Source organism: Canis lupus, chromosome 4 (genome assembly GCF_003254725.2).
Source record: "Canis lupus dingo isolate Sandy chromosome 4, ASM325472v2, whole genome shotgun sequence".
Taxonomy (NCBI): domain Eukaryota; kingdom Metazoa; phylum Chordata; class Mammalia; order Carnivora; family Canidae; genus Canis; species Canis lupus.
This window is the reverse complement of record NC_064246.1, coordinates 67,376,299-67,392,476: the sequence shown is the minus strand read 5'-3', so window position 1 is coordinate 67,392,476 and position 16,178 is coordinate 67,376,299. Positions and strand designations below refer to the sequence as shown.

General features: G+C 41.2%; 1 long non-coding RNA gene across 1 annotated transcript; it reads right to left on the bottom strand.

The window, feature by feature from the left end:
• Nucleotides 1–5,018: 5,018 nt before the first annotated feature.
• LOC125754925 (uncharacterized) lies at nt 5,019–6,611 on the bottom strand. The gene is made up of 3 exons (XR_007410073.1): nt 5,902–6,611; nt 5,711–5,794; nt 5,019–5,150 (listed from the first exon to the last, which is right to left on the bottom strand). It is a non-coding gene; the product is annotated as an uncharacterized LOC125754925 (long non-coding RNA).
• Between the last annotated feature and the right edge of the window lie 9,567 nt (nt 6,612–16,178).

The following is a 16,178-nucleotide window of genomic DNA, read 5'->3' as shown; positions in this document are numbered from 1 at the left end:
GGTTTTTTAAAGATTTTATTTATTTATTCATGAGAGACACAGAGAGAGAGGCAGAGACATAGGCAGAGGGAGAAGCAGGCTCCCTGTGGGGAACCTGATGTGGGACTCGATTCCAGGGACCCGGGATCATGCCCTGAGCCAAAGGCAGACACGCAACCACTGAGCCATCCAGGTGCCTCTCGTTCCAATTTGTATGAATAATTAAAATCTCCTGACCAGTTGCTCCAGCCACCACCACACAATCAAACATTAAGATCACTGACGGTATTCTATCAAGTTCAACTTTATCCTAATGATCTCATCTCTTATGACTTCCAGCTCTGGAACCAAGAACTTTCTTCATACAGTCTCATTCTTCCCCAACTTTATTATTTGTCCCCAGAATATTTATACATTTATTTAAGCCATATTTGTAATAAGCATTTTATAGGTAGCAGATAATTTCCATGGAGGATAGGACCTTACGAATCTGCATCCTAGATATAATTAAAAGAGTGATGAACTATGAATATGATTTAATAAATCAGCTTATTAGCTACAGCAGGTGATCATACGGCATTGATCCATTAACGTTTGTAAAACATTAATGTCTCAAAATATTAGAAAGTGAAAGAATGTTATTATTACATGAAGAGCCTATGTAAAACATTAACCCCCTTAGCTTGACTGTTAGGTGCTGTTTTATGTGCAAAGGGAAATGAAGACCTTCCCAATATTTGGGGGAAATAGCACCTATTGACCTAAGTGATTCTTCCTTTCTGTTGCATGTACAAGAAAGTGCCCTAGACTTTACCTTATGCATTGTTCCAAATATAATATTGTTTGAGCATCCACGTTGAAAGATAAGCCCCTGAGTGTGGAAGAGATATCTAGGAAAAAGAAAGATGTTTTCAAAGTAAACAAGATAAATGAGAACAGTGATCAGAGGAAGGCATTGGAACAACAGCTTTGGTTAGATAAGGACCAATTTGATCCTTTGAGATCTATATGAAACTGAAATATGCTTTGAAGAGAGCTTTGCTTTAAGTTCACAAGTTTACAAATCTTAGAATTGTTTAATATATATACACAGTGCCAAATAACATAATCCCCTGAATTAATGAAACGCCATATTCAAAGAGTATACCTGTTGTATTTTGACCTAAAGCAAAACCAGATACATATTTAAGTATTATAACACTTAAAGCATTATAACACTATTAAAACACTTGAGGGTTTTTTTTTAAAGTATAATTGTCAGGCACTTTTTTAAAAAATGAGGTTAATATTAATGATTTCTAAAATATTCATTGTTTGAAAAAACAAGGAATAAGACATGAACAGAAATTTCACAGAGGAAGACATAGACATGGCAAACAAGCACATGAGAAAATGCTCCGCATCACTGGCCATCAGGGAAATACAAATCAAAACCACAATGAGATACCACCTCACACCAGTGAGAATGGGGAAAATTAACAAGACAGGAAACAGCAAATGTTGGAGAGGATGTGGAGAAAGGGGAACTCTCTTGCACTGTTGGTGGGAATGTGAACCGGTACAGCCACTCTGTAAAACTGTGTGGAGGGTCCCCAAAGAGTTAAAAATAGATCTGCCCTAGAACCAGCAATTGCACTGCTGGGGATTTACCCCAAAGATACAGATGTGGTGAAATGCCGGGACACCTGCACTCCGATGTTTCTAGCAGCAATGTCCACAATAGCCAAACTGTGGAAGGAGCCTCGGTGTCTATCGAAAGATGAATGGATAAAGAAGATGTGGTCTATGTATACAATGGAATATTACTCAGCCATTAGAAATGACAAATACCCACCATTTGCTTAAACGTGGATGGAACTGGAGGGTATTATGCTGAGTGAAGTAAGTCAATCGGAGAAGGACAAACATTATATGGTCTCATTCATTTGGGGAATATAAAAAATAGTGAAAGGGAATAAAGGGGAAAGGAGAAAAAAGGAGTGGGAAATATCAGAAAGGGAGACAGAACATGAGAGACTCCTAACTCTGGGAAATGAACTAGGGGTGGTGGAAGGGGAGGTGGGCGGGGGGTGGGGGTGACTGGGTGACGGGCACTGAGGGGGGAATTTGATGGGATGAGCACTGGGTGTTATTCTATATATTGGCAAATTGAACACCAATAAAAAAATTTTTAAAGAAAAAACAAGGAATAACATATTAGCTAATTTTTTAAAGTGTTTTAGTTAACAAGAAATTTTTAACATTATGATGACATACTAAGAATCACATACTCTGAAAAAATCAATGTTCTATTTTAGCTTATCTTTTAAAATATCAGTATTGTTTCTTATTAGTTTTCTTAAGCCTTGAAGTATTTTCTGTGTTCTAGCATGGAGTCCACTCAACAATAGCTGTATTGGGGCTCTAACAAATATACAGCTTTTGAGCTTAGACAGGTGCTAAGGAGATTCTTGGGTCAATTGCAGCCACACTAGGCAGAGGTCATGTGGGGCAGTGGATCCTGATTCACACCATCTGCCCTATATATCACAGGTGAGGGGGCCCCCAGTCCTCTTGGAAGAAGAAGCGCGCTGATGCCATAGTTAACCAGCACTCCACTGGTTGGAGTGGATTTGATCAACCTGTGGATTTGATATAATATAATAAATGTGTGGATTTGGTCAACGACTCTTCTTGTGAGTCTAATAATAACTTTTAGAAAATTGTTTTTATAAAAAAAATATTCCTGGCAAATCTGGCAATTATTTTTCACTATAATGATATTGATCAGTCCTTATGTCATCGTTTAGATTAGTGTTTGGAGCAGATTTTATGGAATTTCTTCCTAAGTGTCCCATCTAGTTTTCCCAAAATCTAAAATGAAATGCAACTCCGTTCCTATTCTCATATTTTCTAATAAGGGACCCTTGGCCTTTACAGTTTTTCCACTAACCCAGCAGATAAAAGTTCTTGATGGTAGGGCTACCTGAACTATCCCTGACTCAATGCTTCAGAAGACATTAAAGTCCAAGGAACCTATACAGATAAAATCTGCATCGGAAGCTGAGGTTCATAAGAGCCCAAATAGGTCAGCAAACTAAGGGAGCCAGTGGCAGTGCTCAAACGCCAGGTATGGAACTGGGGGAAAGGAACAGAGGGAAAAGATCAGGGAGTTTGGGGTCAAAAAAGTAATCTGGAAGCCATGCCTAGACAGACACCTAAATAGGCAATGTTGACGGTAATGGGCGCTTGCATACTTAACAGGGCAATGTAACAAGGACCAGAGATGGGTCCTAGACAAGCACAGGGACATGCCATAGCCATCCTCATGGCTCTCGGGGGTTCCAAATCACAACAGTGGACAGTTAGTGGGCAGTTTGATTAATTAGAGATTCATAATAAGTATTTGTGGAAGGAATATGTAAATTAATGATGAATTTTTCCCTGAGACATATGAACTAAGTCTGAATTCTCAAATGATGAGATACCATTGAAATCCCTTATAGCCCAAAGAGCCTTCAAACCTAATGAAGTAAATCATTTATTCTTATCTTGAACATTTACCATGATCAGAGCTGCCATGTTGCCAGTGAAGCTCAAGCAAATGTTCACTTCCAAATATCCTAGGGAGAAACACACAGGTCTTCTATCTGATGAGCTCCTTTTCAAAACTAATAATACCTTAGACTGGCTATTAAAAACCACTTATGCCCATTTTCCTTAAAACTTGGAGAGCTTTCTATTGTGTGGCTAACCTGCTGTCTGGTTTACAGCGGGGCTACGTTTATACAGTTGAAACATTTTCTCCAGAACCACTCCTCTCATCTCAATTAAATGGATGTTTCAACTCTATATACATTAATTTCTGGTGATCTTAATTTGCCACTTTTCATTTTACATATGTATGTACTACCAAATATTCTTCTAGGACTTCTGTGTTAATGATTTCTCAAGTCTAAAAAGTTTCTGATAAGATCTTAAGGCAAATTTTAATTTTCTTTTTTTTTTTTAATTTCTTTCTTTATTTATGATAGTCACAGAGAGAGACACACACAGAGAGAGAGAGAGAGGCAGAGACACAGGCAGAGGGAGAAGCAGGCTCCCTGCACCGGGAGCCCGACGTGGGATTCGATCCCGGGTCTCCAGGGTCGCGCCTTGGGCCAAAGGCAGGTGCTAAACCGCTGCACCACCCAGGGATCCCCCAAATTTTAATTTTCTAATAGAAGAGCCAATTAAGTATAATAACTTTAGACCAGGTGGGTTTATATAATGTTCTCTAAAAATAATTCAACTTTTCAAAAAAAGAAATGTCATCTTAATTTGTATCCCAAATGGGTAAAAAAAAAACTATATACAGGTTATAAACAGGTATAGTCATTCTCTACATACTCCATACTCTTTCACAACTATTTTTAATTTAACAATATATTGTGGACATCTTCTCAAACCATAGACACCTTATGTCAATGTGTATACCTCATTCTTTTAAAAAATTGCACAAAATCTTATTCATAATGTGTAATCTTTTTTTAATGTAAGTTGTTTCCAGTTTTCTAAGTTTAATTGATCAGATTTATACATACATCTATATTTGTGAATGATATGTAGTATCTGCTGGAAGTAAAATTCTTGGTCAAGGAATGCGTATTTCAAATTTGATTGTTATTACCAAACTGCACTTCAAAGTGCATCAAATTATACTCCCACTCAAAAGTACATTGTAGCACTTGTTTCCATCATCAAATTGTTGTGTAATTTGAGTTTATTTCATACTTTGTAAGTTTATTGACTGATTAGATGCTATAAGTGCTGTAACAAAGTACCACACATTGGGTGGCTTAAGCAACAGAAATAGATTTCCTCACAGTTCTGAAAAGGTAGAAGTCCAAGATCAAGGTGTCAGCAGAGTTAATTTTACTCTGAAGCCTCCTTCCTTGGTTTGTATGGCCATTTTCTCTCTGTTCTCACATGTTCTTCCTCTCTACATGCTTATGTCCTAAACTCTTCTTAAGAGTACACCATTCATGGGACGCCTGGGTGGCTCAGCGGTTGAGCACTTACCTTCGGCCCAGGGCATGATCCTGGAGTCCCCAGGGTCGAGTCCCACACCGGGCTCCCTGCATGGAACCTGCTTCTCTCTCTGCCTGTGTCTCTGCCTCTCAGTGCCTGTGTCTCCCATGAATAAATAAAATCTTAAAAAAAAAAGGGGGGGGAGGACACCAGTCATGAGAATTAGAGCCCATCTAATGACAATTTATCTTAACTACTTCTTTAAAGGCCCTATTTCCAAATCTAGTCACATTCCGAGGTATTAGGGGTTAGGACTTCAACATATGAATTTGGGAGAACACAATTCAGCCCATAATATTGACCGTTTTTATGTCCTCTTCTGTGAAATGCCAGTTCATGCCAGCTGGATATTTTACTATTAATTGGCTCGCCTTTTTAAATAAATGTATTATAAACATTATTTGTACATTTAAGGAAATTATTCTTCCTCTTTGTGTTTTTCTTTGCTGTTTTATGTATCAACTTACATACATGTATCTTTTAAATTCTAGCTTATTAACAGTATAAGCTTAGGTACAGAAGGGATTTTACTTTTCTTATGCCCTTAAAATACCAAATAGAAGCATGATACCCCAATTTTTGGGGGGGGGTTTCAAACTAGGTTTTGCTATAATGGAGTTTCAATGTAATGTTGGCAGCATGAAGACCTCTTAGCTCTAAAATACATAAAGCCAGCACTCACATTTAGCTCCAGGCTCTCCTCTGTTTCTGCATCATTATTAAACCTCCCAATAGTACCAGCAAAGCAATCATTAAAATGGTCATCCTAAAAAGAAAGAAAACAGCAGTTTGTGGAACCAGCTGTTTTTTTAGGCAAGTAAATAATCGTCCATGTGGTTTAGTTTGAGTAGCACAAAAATACTTCCTCTGTACCTTAAATTCTCCCAGTAAAACTGTCCTTGACTCCAGGAAGCACCGGGACATAGCAGAATGGTTAGTGGAGATGAAGGCTACTGTCAGCACAGGGACTCAGCACTGCAGTGAGGTCACAGGCCTAAGGAAATGAGGTCCACGAGGGTCCGATAATGAAACTTAGAGCTTAGAACCTGGAGAATACAGTCACATTGTCATCATCACACATCATTTATCAAGTACTTACTGGGTGATGTTGTTCACCAATGAGACACATGCTCCCTGGGTCTGTGGGAATCCTCATGTGAAGAGGGGAAGAAATTGCACAGAGAATGTTCCTTCTGGAGGATGGGGAGTAAACAGGAGATACACCACTCCACACTACTTCCTGGAAACTGGAAGCGTATCATCCTTCATTCCAGTTTCCCAACTTGTATAACAGTATCTCTGGTTTTCTAGCACCAGAACCTAGAATCACAAACTGTCAGAGAAGGGAGAGACATCACCCTAGGCCAGTTCGTCCCCCTCCATGACAAAGAAGTGAGCAGAGACCTGTGTTATATGAAATGACTTCTCTACCTTGGGAAGGAAGGAGCGGAAGGTGGGAGAAGACCAGATGCATAAAGGGATGCACTAGCAATTTGAGACACTATTGGCAATTTATCAGTAATTTACAATTTACTGGATTTCCCTTTTGAAATGAAACACAGGTTGTGTAAATAGGTATCTGTTTCAGTCCTAAGATCTTCTATGGATATGTAACTCAAAAATATAAATGTTCAGGGATTCCTGGGTGGCTCAGCGGTTTAGCGCCTGCCTTCGGCCCAGGGCGCAATCCTGGAGAGCCAGGATCGAGTCCCACGTCGGGCTCCCAGTGCATGGAGCCTGCTTCTCCCTCTGTCTGTGTCTCTGCCTCTCTCTCTGTGTGTGTGACTATCATAAATAAATAAATAAATAAATAAATAAATAAATAAATAAATAAAGTTTAAAATATATATATATATATATATATATAAATATTCAAACAAAGCAACCAATAGCAGAGTATATACTTTCACTGATCAGAGAATTAATGGGGAAGTGGCATTTTTGAAAAATGACTCCATGATAACTGCTACAAGTTTTGACCTTTTGGTGAATGGCTTAATCCTGGATACATATTTGGGCCAGATTATCTAATCATTAATGCACATATTCTAGCCTTTAAAAGAATCATACAAAAGTGTGAGTGTATGTATGTGCGTGCATGTGCACATGAGCTCAACCACATGCACACCTGCTCTGAGTGTGACTCCAGAGTGAAAGTAAACAGAAGATGCACACGTGAAAAGACTGGGAAGATACACTCATAATTATCAGTTCTCCTTCAGACCTGTGGGTGATTTTTAGTTCTTTGTGCTCCATTGTTTTTCTAACAAATCTACAATAATAACAGCTATCATTTATCATGTGCCAGCCACGACCCTAAGTCTCTTACAGGCCCTAGCTCACTCCATGCTCACGGCAGCCTTGGACTTATGCTTTATAGATGAGAAACTGAAGCAACGAGATATTGAGTAGCCTCCCCCAGACTTGGGTCTAGAAAGTAGAGGGCGCCTGGGTGGTTCAGTTGGCTGCACATCTGTTTGGTTCAGGTCATGATCTCAGGGTCCTGGGATTGAGTCCTGCACCAGAATCCCCGCTCAGCAGGGAGTTTGCTTCTTCCTCTACCTCCCCCCACTGTTTCTCTCTCTCTCTCTCTCTTATGCTCTTTCTCATGCTCTCTCTCTCTCTCTCTCAAAAAAATAAAATCTTCTAAAGAAAATAGAAAGTAGAGCTGAGATGAAACTCATCAGCTGCAGAGTTTAAGGGTTCAACTGCTACAACAAACACGAATTTACTTCTTTGTAAAAGTGTGTGCACATATATACATGTGTGTATGTATAGTAGACCCTTAAACAATATGGGTTTGAACTTCATGGGACCACCTATTCACAGATACATTCACAGTCCTGCACTGTATTTATCAAAAGTATTTTCTCTTCCTTATGGCCTTAACATTTTTTTTCTCTAGCTTACTTTATTGTACATGAATATGGTATATAATACATACAACAGATGAAATACGTGTTAATCAACTAAGTTATTGGTAAGGCTTTCGGTCAACAGTAGGCTATTACAGTTACATTTTTGAGGGAAGTCAAAATGAATATGCAGACTTTCAATTGCACAGAGGTTGGCACCCCCATACTCCACATTGTACAAGGGTCATCTGTCTATGTGTGGTTGTATTTAAGGCCAGGTGCATGTATGCTGAGGCTTGGCATGTTTAAATAAGTGCATAACATGTAAAGTTGAATTCCATTTTCTCAGTTGCTGGAAAAGAGTCAACTATAACTATTTCCCCAACTATCTTAACTGGGAGACTTTTTTAACTGAATAAAGAATAAACATGTGGGAAGAAATGGAAGGTTCTGCAAAGCTTCTCCTACTGTTTGGCTGGCAGCCAACTCAGAACAGCATGTTCTCAGATTACTACTCCCAGCCTACAGCTCAGATTGTTTCAGATGAACGCACTGAACAATTATAAAAGATCTGAAGTCTTCAAGCTCTATGCAGGCAGGAAACCACTCTGAAACCTGTTTCCTGGGCTCTGCTTAAACACTGCAGGTGTGGAAAGTCACCACTCAGAGGGGAATGCACGGGCTGAGTCTCCCGTGTCCTAAGTAATGTCTCCTGACATGAACCTGAAGTCTTGTGGCGTAAGCTCCATCCTCAAGAGCTATACAGGAAAGCATACGCTCTAAACCTGATGTGGTTGGTCATTTTGCACAGCTCCCCACTTACCAATTGTTCCTCTTTCTCTGTGTTCCCACTCCAGTTACCCTGTGAGATAACAAAGGTAAAGCTAATAGTTGAAAGTAGTAAGTTCCAATGGAAAACATCGCCTTGGGGTCATGATAGTCTGGGGTCATCGCATCCTCTCAAAGGTTAAGTGCGTGACTATGGAAGCTGAAAGCTAGTGCTAAGTGATGTGCCAGTTATGTTCCAAAGGTGCTGGAATGTACAAATACTGCTGTAAACCCATCAGGCCTCAGGTATGTCATATACTCCAGGTTTCTGGTTCTTCGACTCTCTGACCCCAAACCGTCAGGCCCAGAGACCCTGGCCTCCAGCTCCTACACCCTTTAGACTTTCGTAATCATCACACATCCTGGCCTAACCTTGGCTGTTCCTTCATTCTTCCAACTTCAACTTGGATTTCCCACAAGTTCAGGCTCTGCTGGGTTCAGGCTCTGCTCACATTTGACATCTCTGGATGTCCTATTTGCTGAGTCAGATTTGCCTTCCGGACAGGGTTTTCACTTCTTGCCAGCACTTGCCTATCTACATTATTATTATTTCAGTCTCAGGACTGGCAAGTCTTATGACCCTGACAGCTTAATCAGGCAGGTGAAATGAGCCCAAACCACTCTTCCCATGTTATCTCCCACCACTCCTCAGGGTGGCTCCTCCGATCCAACCTGAGGGCCTCACTCGCACACTATACACCTCTCCACCCCACCCCCACACACACACCTGTGTCAACTCCATCCCCCTGCCACAGAGTGTCCTTCCCTCTGCTCTCTAGCTCAGATCCTAGCACAGGGTTAGAAGTTCAGGCTCCGGAACCAGATTGCTTCTGTGTGTGTGTCCAGCTTTTCTATTTATTAACTATATGACCGTGGGCAAGTTACTTAACACTTAGGTTTTCTCCTGTGGAAAATGAGAACAGCAGTACGCCCTGGGAGGCACTGCTGACGGTCTATCCCACATCCATTTCCTTCCTCTCCCTCAGTACATAGCTCTGAGGTTCTTAAGCAGCTCTGGGCTCAGGCTAAATGACAAAAACAAAAAAGACCTCCATTTCTCAGCCAATCTTGTGGCGGGGAGTCTATATGACCCAGTTCTAACCAATAGGATGGAGGAGAAGTCTGAAGTCAGCTGGGGACCCCCAGGGAAGGTTTTCTCCCCATTAATTAGCACTTGTGGTTTTCTTTATCTTTCTGCTGGGATGCCAATGTCATGCCTGAAATGGATCAGCCACTTTATACCTAGGGCATAGAAACCACAAACTGGTGGAACAGGAAGCTAGAAAGAGCTGGAAGCTTGACCATTTCTCAAGCACCTGCATCAGCCCCCAACTGCCCACTCCTGGACTCCTTATGGGAGGACAAATAAGTCTCCACCTCATTTTGCTGCTGTGCTCGGGTTACCTAACAGCTTCGTACAGTCATTGTGAGGATTGAATACGAAAATACACGTACGCACCTAGCCCAGTGCCTGAGTTAGTGAGCGCTCACAAAGTGTTGCTGTTGCTATTTCAGACTCCTACTGAGTTCCCAATAGCTCTGGAGCCCACCAGCCTGCCATGAGGTCTCCTTCCTTAAAGGATCCTAAAGCTTACACTTTATACAGCTCACTGAACCTTAGGTGTCTTCTACTGCTGTAATTTTGGTATTGTTGTTATTAAACTTGAATTTCCTAACTCTGCAGGTAGATAATATGTTATAGGGGAAAGGTTTGATGCTCCTAGGTCTCCCCACAATGCTTTGCCCAGTTCTGCATATACAGGTGCTACTCAGTGAATAATCAGATATTTGTTCAGGAACTTTAGGACTGCAGAAGTATTTGAAAAGTTGTTTTCTCAGTTTTTGTTGTACTTTGTGGCCAGATTCTTTAAAACTAAGGAATTCTCTTGATGAATTATACAGAATTATACAGCCAAGAGGTTTTTATGAAATTATCTAGGTAATAAATTTTCATTTTCTTTAGCTTTTGGATACTATAGAACTGATACTCTGTCAATGGCAAGTTATGAAAGGCTACTAACTCAACATAGATTTTAATAGCATTAGCCACAAATACATATTTTCTTACTTATCAACAATATTCTAACAAGTTATGCTCATCCCAGAGATTAGACTATAAATAGACCTAAGACTGGAGGAGAAAATGCACTGTCCAGTGAACTCCTCATATCCTATCCTCTCCTTCACTTGCTTGAGCCTGCAGGGCTCTGAGGGTGGCAGGTCCCACCTGCTTCCCTAAATCTTGCCCTACGCATCTTTTCTATCTGGCTGCTTCTAAGTTGTTATATCCTTTCATAATAAACGGGTAATCTAGTAATTAAATGTTTCTCTGAGTTCCCTGAGTCATTCTAGCAAATGACAAGAAAGAGTCATTGGAACCTCCAACCTAGAGCCAGTTGGTGAGACACACAGGTGACAATCCAGACTTGTGATTGGCATCTGAATGGGGGAGAGTGTCTTGAGGGACTGAGCCCTTAACCTGCAGGCTCCGATACTATCTCCACATAGATAAGTGTCAAAATTAAGTTCAATTGTCAGACGCTCATCAGGTGTCAGGAAATTGCTTGGTGGTGTGGGGAAAAGACACACACATTGGAATTAGGTGTCACAACTATACCCTGTTACTTAAAAGTCGTTATAGAAATTAAAAGTAAGGCAAAAACTCAAGAAATCCCAGGAAAGGAACATATGGTGTTTATAGTATCTTGGTCACTGTTCCTAAGAGGTGTTTTTTTATTAGTTCAACAAATATTTATTGAGTATATAAATACTGTTATTCTTCTAAGCACTGGATACATATTGAAAAGAAAAAATAGATCACTCATTCCTACTCTTATGGTGCTTACAGTCTTGTGGTCGAACAAAGGTCAATGAGGGCTAAGTACCAGAGAGTAGAAGACAGGGAGATAACTAGTTCATAGAATTGGTGGAAGTTTCCCTGATGAGGTAGCAATTGATCTGCAACCTGAATGAGATGTAGATGTTAATCAAAAGTGAGATTGGAGGGGCAGCCCAGATGGCTCAGCGGCTTAGCGCCTGCCTTCAGCCCAGGGCCTGATCCTGGAGACCTGGAATCGAGTCCCACATCGGGCTCCCTGCATGGAGCCTGCTTATCCCTCTGCCTGTGTCTCTGCCCTTCTCTCTCTCTCTCTCTCTCTGTGTGTGTCTCTCTCATGAATGAATAGATAAAATCTTTTTTTTTTTTTTAAGTGAAATTGGAGGAAGATAGCAGAACATGAGTGCAGGCCTATGGAGGGAGGGAGTGTGGCAACTGGACAGAACAGAATATGGCCTGTGTGGCTGAAGCAGAGGGTAGCAATGGGATGGGATATGTGCACAGGGGCCAGACATGCCAAACCATGTAGACCCAATGGGACTTTGTGGGAATCCTATCAGATTCGTATTTTCAAAGATCACTTCAGTGCACAGTGAGGAATGGATTGGAAGGCAGCAAGAGTGGCAGGTGTAGCCTAGTTAGTCAGAAGAGCTTCTCCAAAGGCCAACCGCTGCCTTTTCAGCCATCAGCCCCCTTCTTGCGGGTGTCTAGGGGCTCAAAAAGGAGCTTGGAGAGGCCATTTGCACACTTGGCCAAAATAGCAGGGGGGCTGAAGGAAGGGCCAAACTCTATTTAAAGAGTGGTTCTAAGCTTCTTGCTAGGCACATATTTACCCTCCTGGCTCTCAAGTGAGACTCATGCCTTGCCATCTTGGTGACCACAAATGCATACTATACGGAGCTTGTTGTCCTGAGAAGAGGGAGTCTGTTTTTTCCCCTAAAGTAATACATTTCCTCTATGAAACATAGAAAAGGGACTGATAAGGAATAATCAAGAGACTTCGAAGGTTCTGTGTTTGTGTTGGTAACGGATGTTTTAGTTAAGGAATTTGTGAGTTTGGCATAAAGCCAAGGGGAAAGAGCTGGGGGCCTGGCTTTCTGCAGAGCTCCAGGGACTTCCACCTTTCTGGGTTTCCACTGGCAGTGCCCAGCTACAGCCCCCAGGCCTGCGGTGAGGGAAGCATGTCTTTTGGTGAGAGTAACATAGTGTTCCTCAGAGCTGAAGAAGACCTCACTCAAAATCTTCTTGTCATTTGCTCTGAGTTTCTTGATCTTAGTCCAAGGGTAAGGTTTCCTGGAAAATAATGAGAAAAAAAAATTATGCCTAGCAGCTAGAGGCCTTTAGGGAGGAGAAACAACACATTTCTTTTTCTTTTTTCCTAAAGAAAGCTCCAGGAAGTAAGCTCACGATCCATCTCTCTGGCATTCCTGAGCCCTCTGAGAAGGCACATTAGTCATTTTGTGGCCACACAAGAAGCATCTTGTCCCATACTAACACCATGAAAGCTGGGTCTTCATAAAATACTACAAGTTGCTTCGCAACAAAACAGCCTATATTCCTTCTTTCCTTCCTTCCTTCATTTGTTTCTTTATAAATAACTGAGCTTGATCAAGCAGCCACACTTTGCAACATGTTGGAGATCATGTTGGTGGTGTGTCCCAGGGAAATGTCTCGTGAGCTCTGAGATCTGGGTCCCCGGGAGGGGAGGCCCTGACTTCAGTCTGACAATCACGTTAGACCTGCCTCAGACCCGGTTCTCACAGTCCTTAGGAGGAATCGGTCTTCCGATTGCCCAGGCAGTCTTCCCATCCTGCAAACTCGTGCAAAAAAATGTGTCAACGGTCACAACAATGTGGATATACTTTTTTTTAAAAGGTTTTATGTATTTATTCATGAGAGACAGGCAGAGACACAGGAAGAGGGAGAAGCAGGCTCCCTGCAAGGAGCCTGATGAGGCACTTGATCCCAGGACCCTAGGATCACGACCTGAGCCAAAGGCAGATGCTCAACGACTGAGCCACCCAGGTGTCCCCAATGTGGATATCCTTAACTCAACTGTACACTTAAAACTGGCTAAAATGGTAAATTTAATGTTATGTGATTTTTTTTTTAACCACAATAATGTGCTCAAGGTCACACAGCTAGTAAATGACTGAGGTGGCTCCAAAGTCCCTGCTCTTACCCCCTACACTGTACTATAATTCAGAATTCAAGCTTACTCTATAACTTTATCTTATTTTAATGCACAGCACAGCTCACACAATAATTGGATTTTGCGGGTGCTTATTTATTTCTGTATTTATTATCTATCTCTAGCACTAAAATCAGGATCATAGCTATCTTATTTATTTCTGCAGCCTCAGCTTCTAGGCTGGGTGGCTTAAACAATGGGAATCTATTTTCCCACAGTTCTGGAGAGTAGAAGTCTGAGATCAAAGTACTGGCAGGGGGGCCACTCAGCTTATGGTACCTTGTGATGGAAGCCCTAGCAAACTAATACTGAAGTCTTCATAGTTTCACAAACAGAAAAACAGAACTTACTTAAAACTTTAAAAATCATCCTTTCATAGCAAATATATTTTAACTCATCTATAAACTGTTTGGGACAGGTACCCCACTTTTTGAAAGTTTGCCTTACACTTCTTCACTTATACAAGAGGCTTGGCTTGCATTAGTACTTTTTTTCGCTAACCAAAAGAATCCTAAGAGGATTTTTGCTTTTATGGAAAAAGGCAAAAAGTGACAGAAGTGCACAGCATTGGTTTTGCAACAAGCCTTATAGAGTCAGCACACCCCAAGTAGCAAGAATGGTGCCATCCAGTTCCTTCACCTCCGGAGCTGTGCTCAGCATCTCAGCATCAAGCCATTAGAGATTTGAACTGTATCTGTGAGCATCTGTGTTTTATCTTAATTCTATGCATCTGTTAGTAAGATGTGTTATAAAGTATCAGAAAAACCTAGAAGAGATTATTTTGGAGGTCTATGAGTGCTCCAAAATGTTTCCATATAAATTAATGGCAATTGCATCTTCTCTTTATGACATTTTGGCTATGGAAGGTTTTTATGGAAAAGTTTGACTTTTGGATGGTGAGGGAAGCCTCTATTTGGTATAAGTTTCTTACTTAAGGAATAACTTTGTTAACAAAAGATATGCATTGGAAAGAGATTAGATAATAAACATAAGCAAAATGAAGAAAATAAAAATTACTCATTATCCTCTACCAGCTTATATTCCGATGTAGCACCAGTGATTTATCTTTACAGATTGATACAGTAAGGGTTCACAGGGTTCTAGTGGGTCATGGACTTTTCCTGCATATTATTGATGTGACTTTAGTCAAGTTTGACCAAGTCAGAACCTCCATGAGCTCATCTGTAAAATAGGGATAATAAGAATGGCCTTCCCAGGTTTTTGTCAATTATATATAATAAAGTACTGTGTATAAAACACCTGGCTAAGTGCCTGGCACACAGTAAGCACACAAAAAATATTGTGTATGTTTTTACATAGCCTATATTTTACCAAAATGGGGTAATTCTGCACATGTTATTTTTGCACTCTGGCTTTTCTCATGTTTGGTATATAGTTTCATTACTAGCTATTAAGTTTCCTTTCTGGATATATAAATGCCCCAGCTCCTTGTGTTCAGGACAACTTCCAGAAGCACAGTCGGGGTTAAGATTGTGTTCAACTTTGAGACGTCTCCAGGCAGCAAAAAGCAAACAGAATTGTTCCTGCTGACTCTACATTTTGCTGCCAGATGCCTTAGTTAACTTGTGGGGAAAGGAAACAAAATGGAATTGTGAAATGAAATGCTTTGGAGCTTACAAAATGGTGGTATAGCCAAGTAGACATTTGCTCCTCTGGTGCTTTTAGCAATGGTTCTAAGGGTCAACTATGCCCCAAGTCCACATGTCTGAACCAGACCTAGGCTGCCAACAGATGGAGGAGGCCTATAAGAGGCCTATAAGAGGAAACTCCAGTAGTGGTGAAGGGTACCAAGAAGTTACCCCCTCTGTGCCAGTATCCTGACACTACCACCAAAAAGCAACCTCATTCACCTGAAGTTCTGTCCATGGAGTTTTCCTAAAATGCAAAAACTCATGAGACTATTTAAACCTGAAGCTCTTAGAACAAATGAGTCAAGTTCTTTCCTAAAGCAGCCCTTAATGGGGGAAGGGGAAGAGCTTGAGAGATCATGTGGTGTGTGAGGCTAAGAAAGACACCAATTCCAGGGGAGGCTGGAAGTTAAGTCCTGTTTATATCCAACTGTGCAAGGACTAGTCTAAGCTATCAGGGCAGTAGGGTGGTGTGATTGGTCTCTTACAAATACCCTACAACTATCACGAAGGAAAGTCTACATTCGGCCTGGGCTTCAGGGTACCTTCCAAGGACATGTGGACCAAGATGGTTTCCATACAGAAAACACTTGCTTTGGGGCTCTTGGGTGGCTCAGTCAGGTGGGTGTCTGCCTTCGGCTCAGGTCATGATCCCAAGGTTCTGGGATCAAGGCCCGTGTCGGGCTCTCTGCTCAGCGGGGAGCCTACTTCTCCCTCTCCCTCCCTCTGCCTCCTGCTCAGCCTACCTGTGTGCTCGCTCTCTCGCTCTCTCTCAAATAAATAAAATAAAA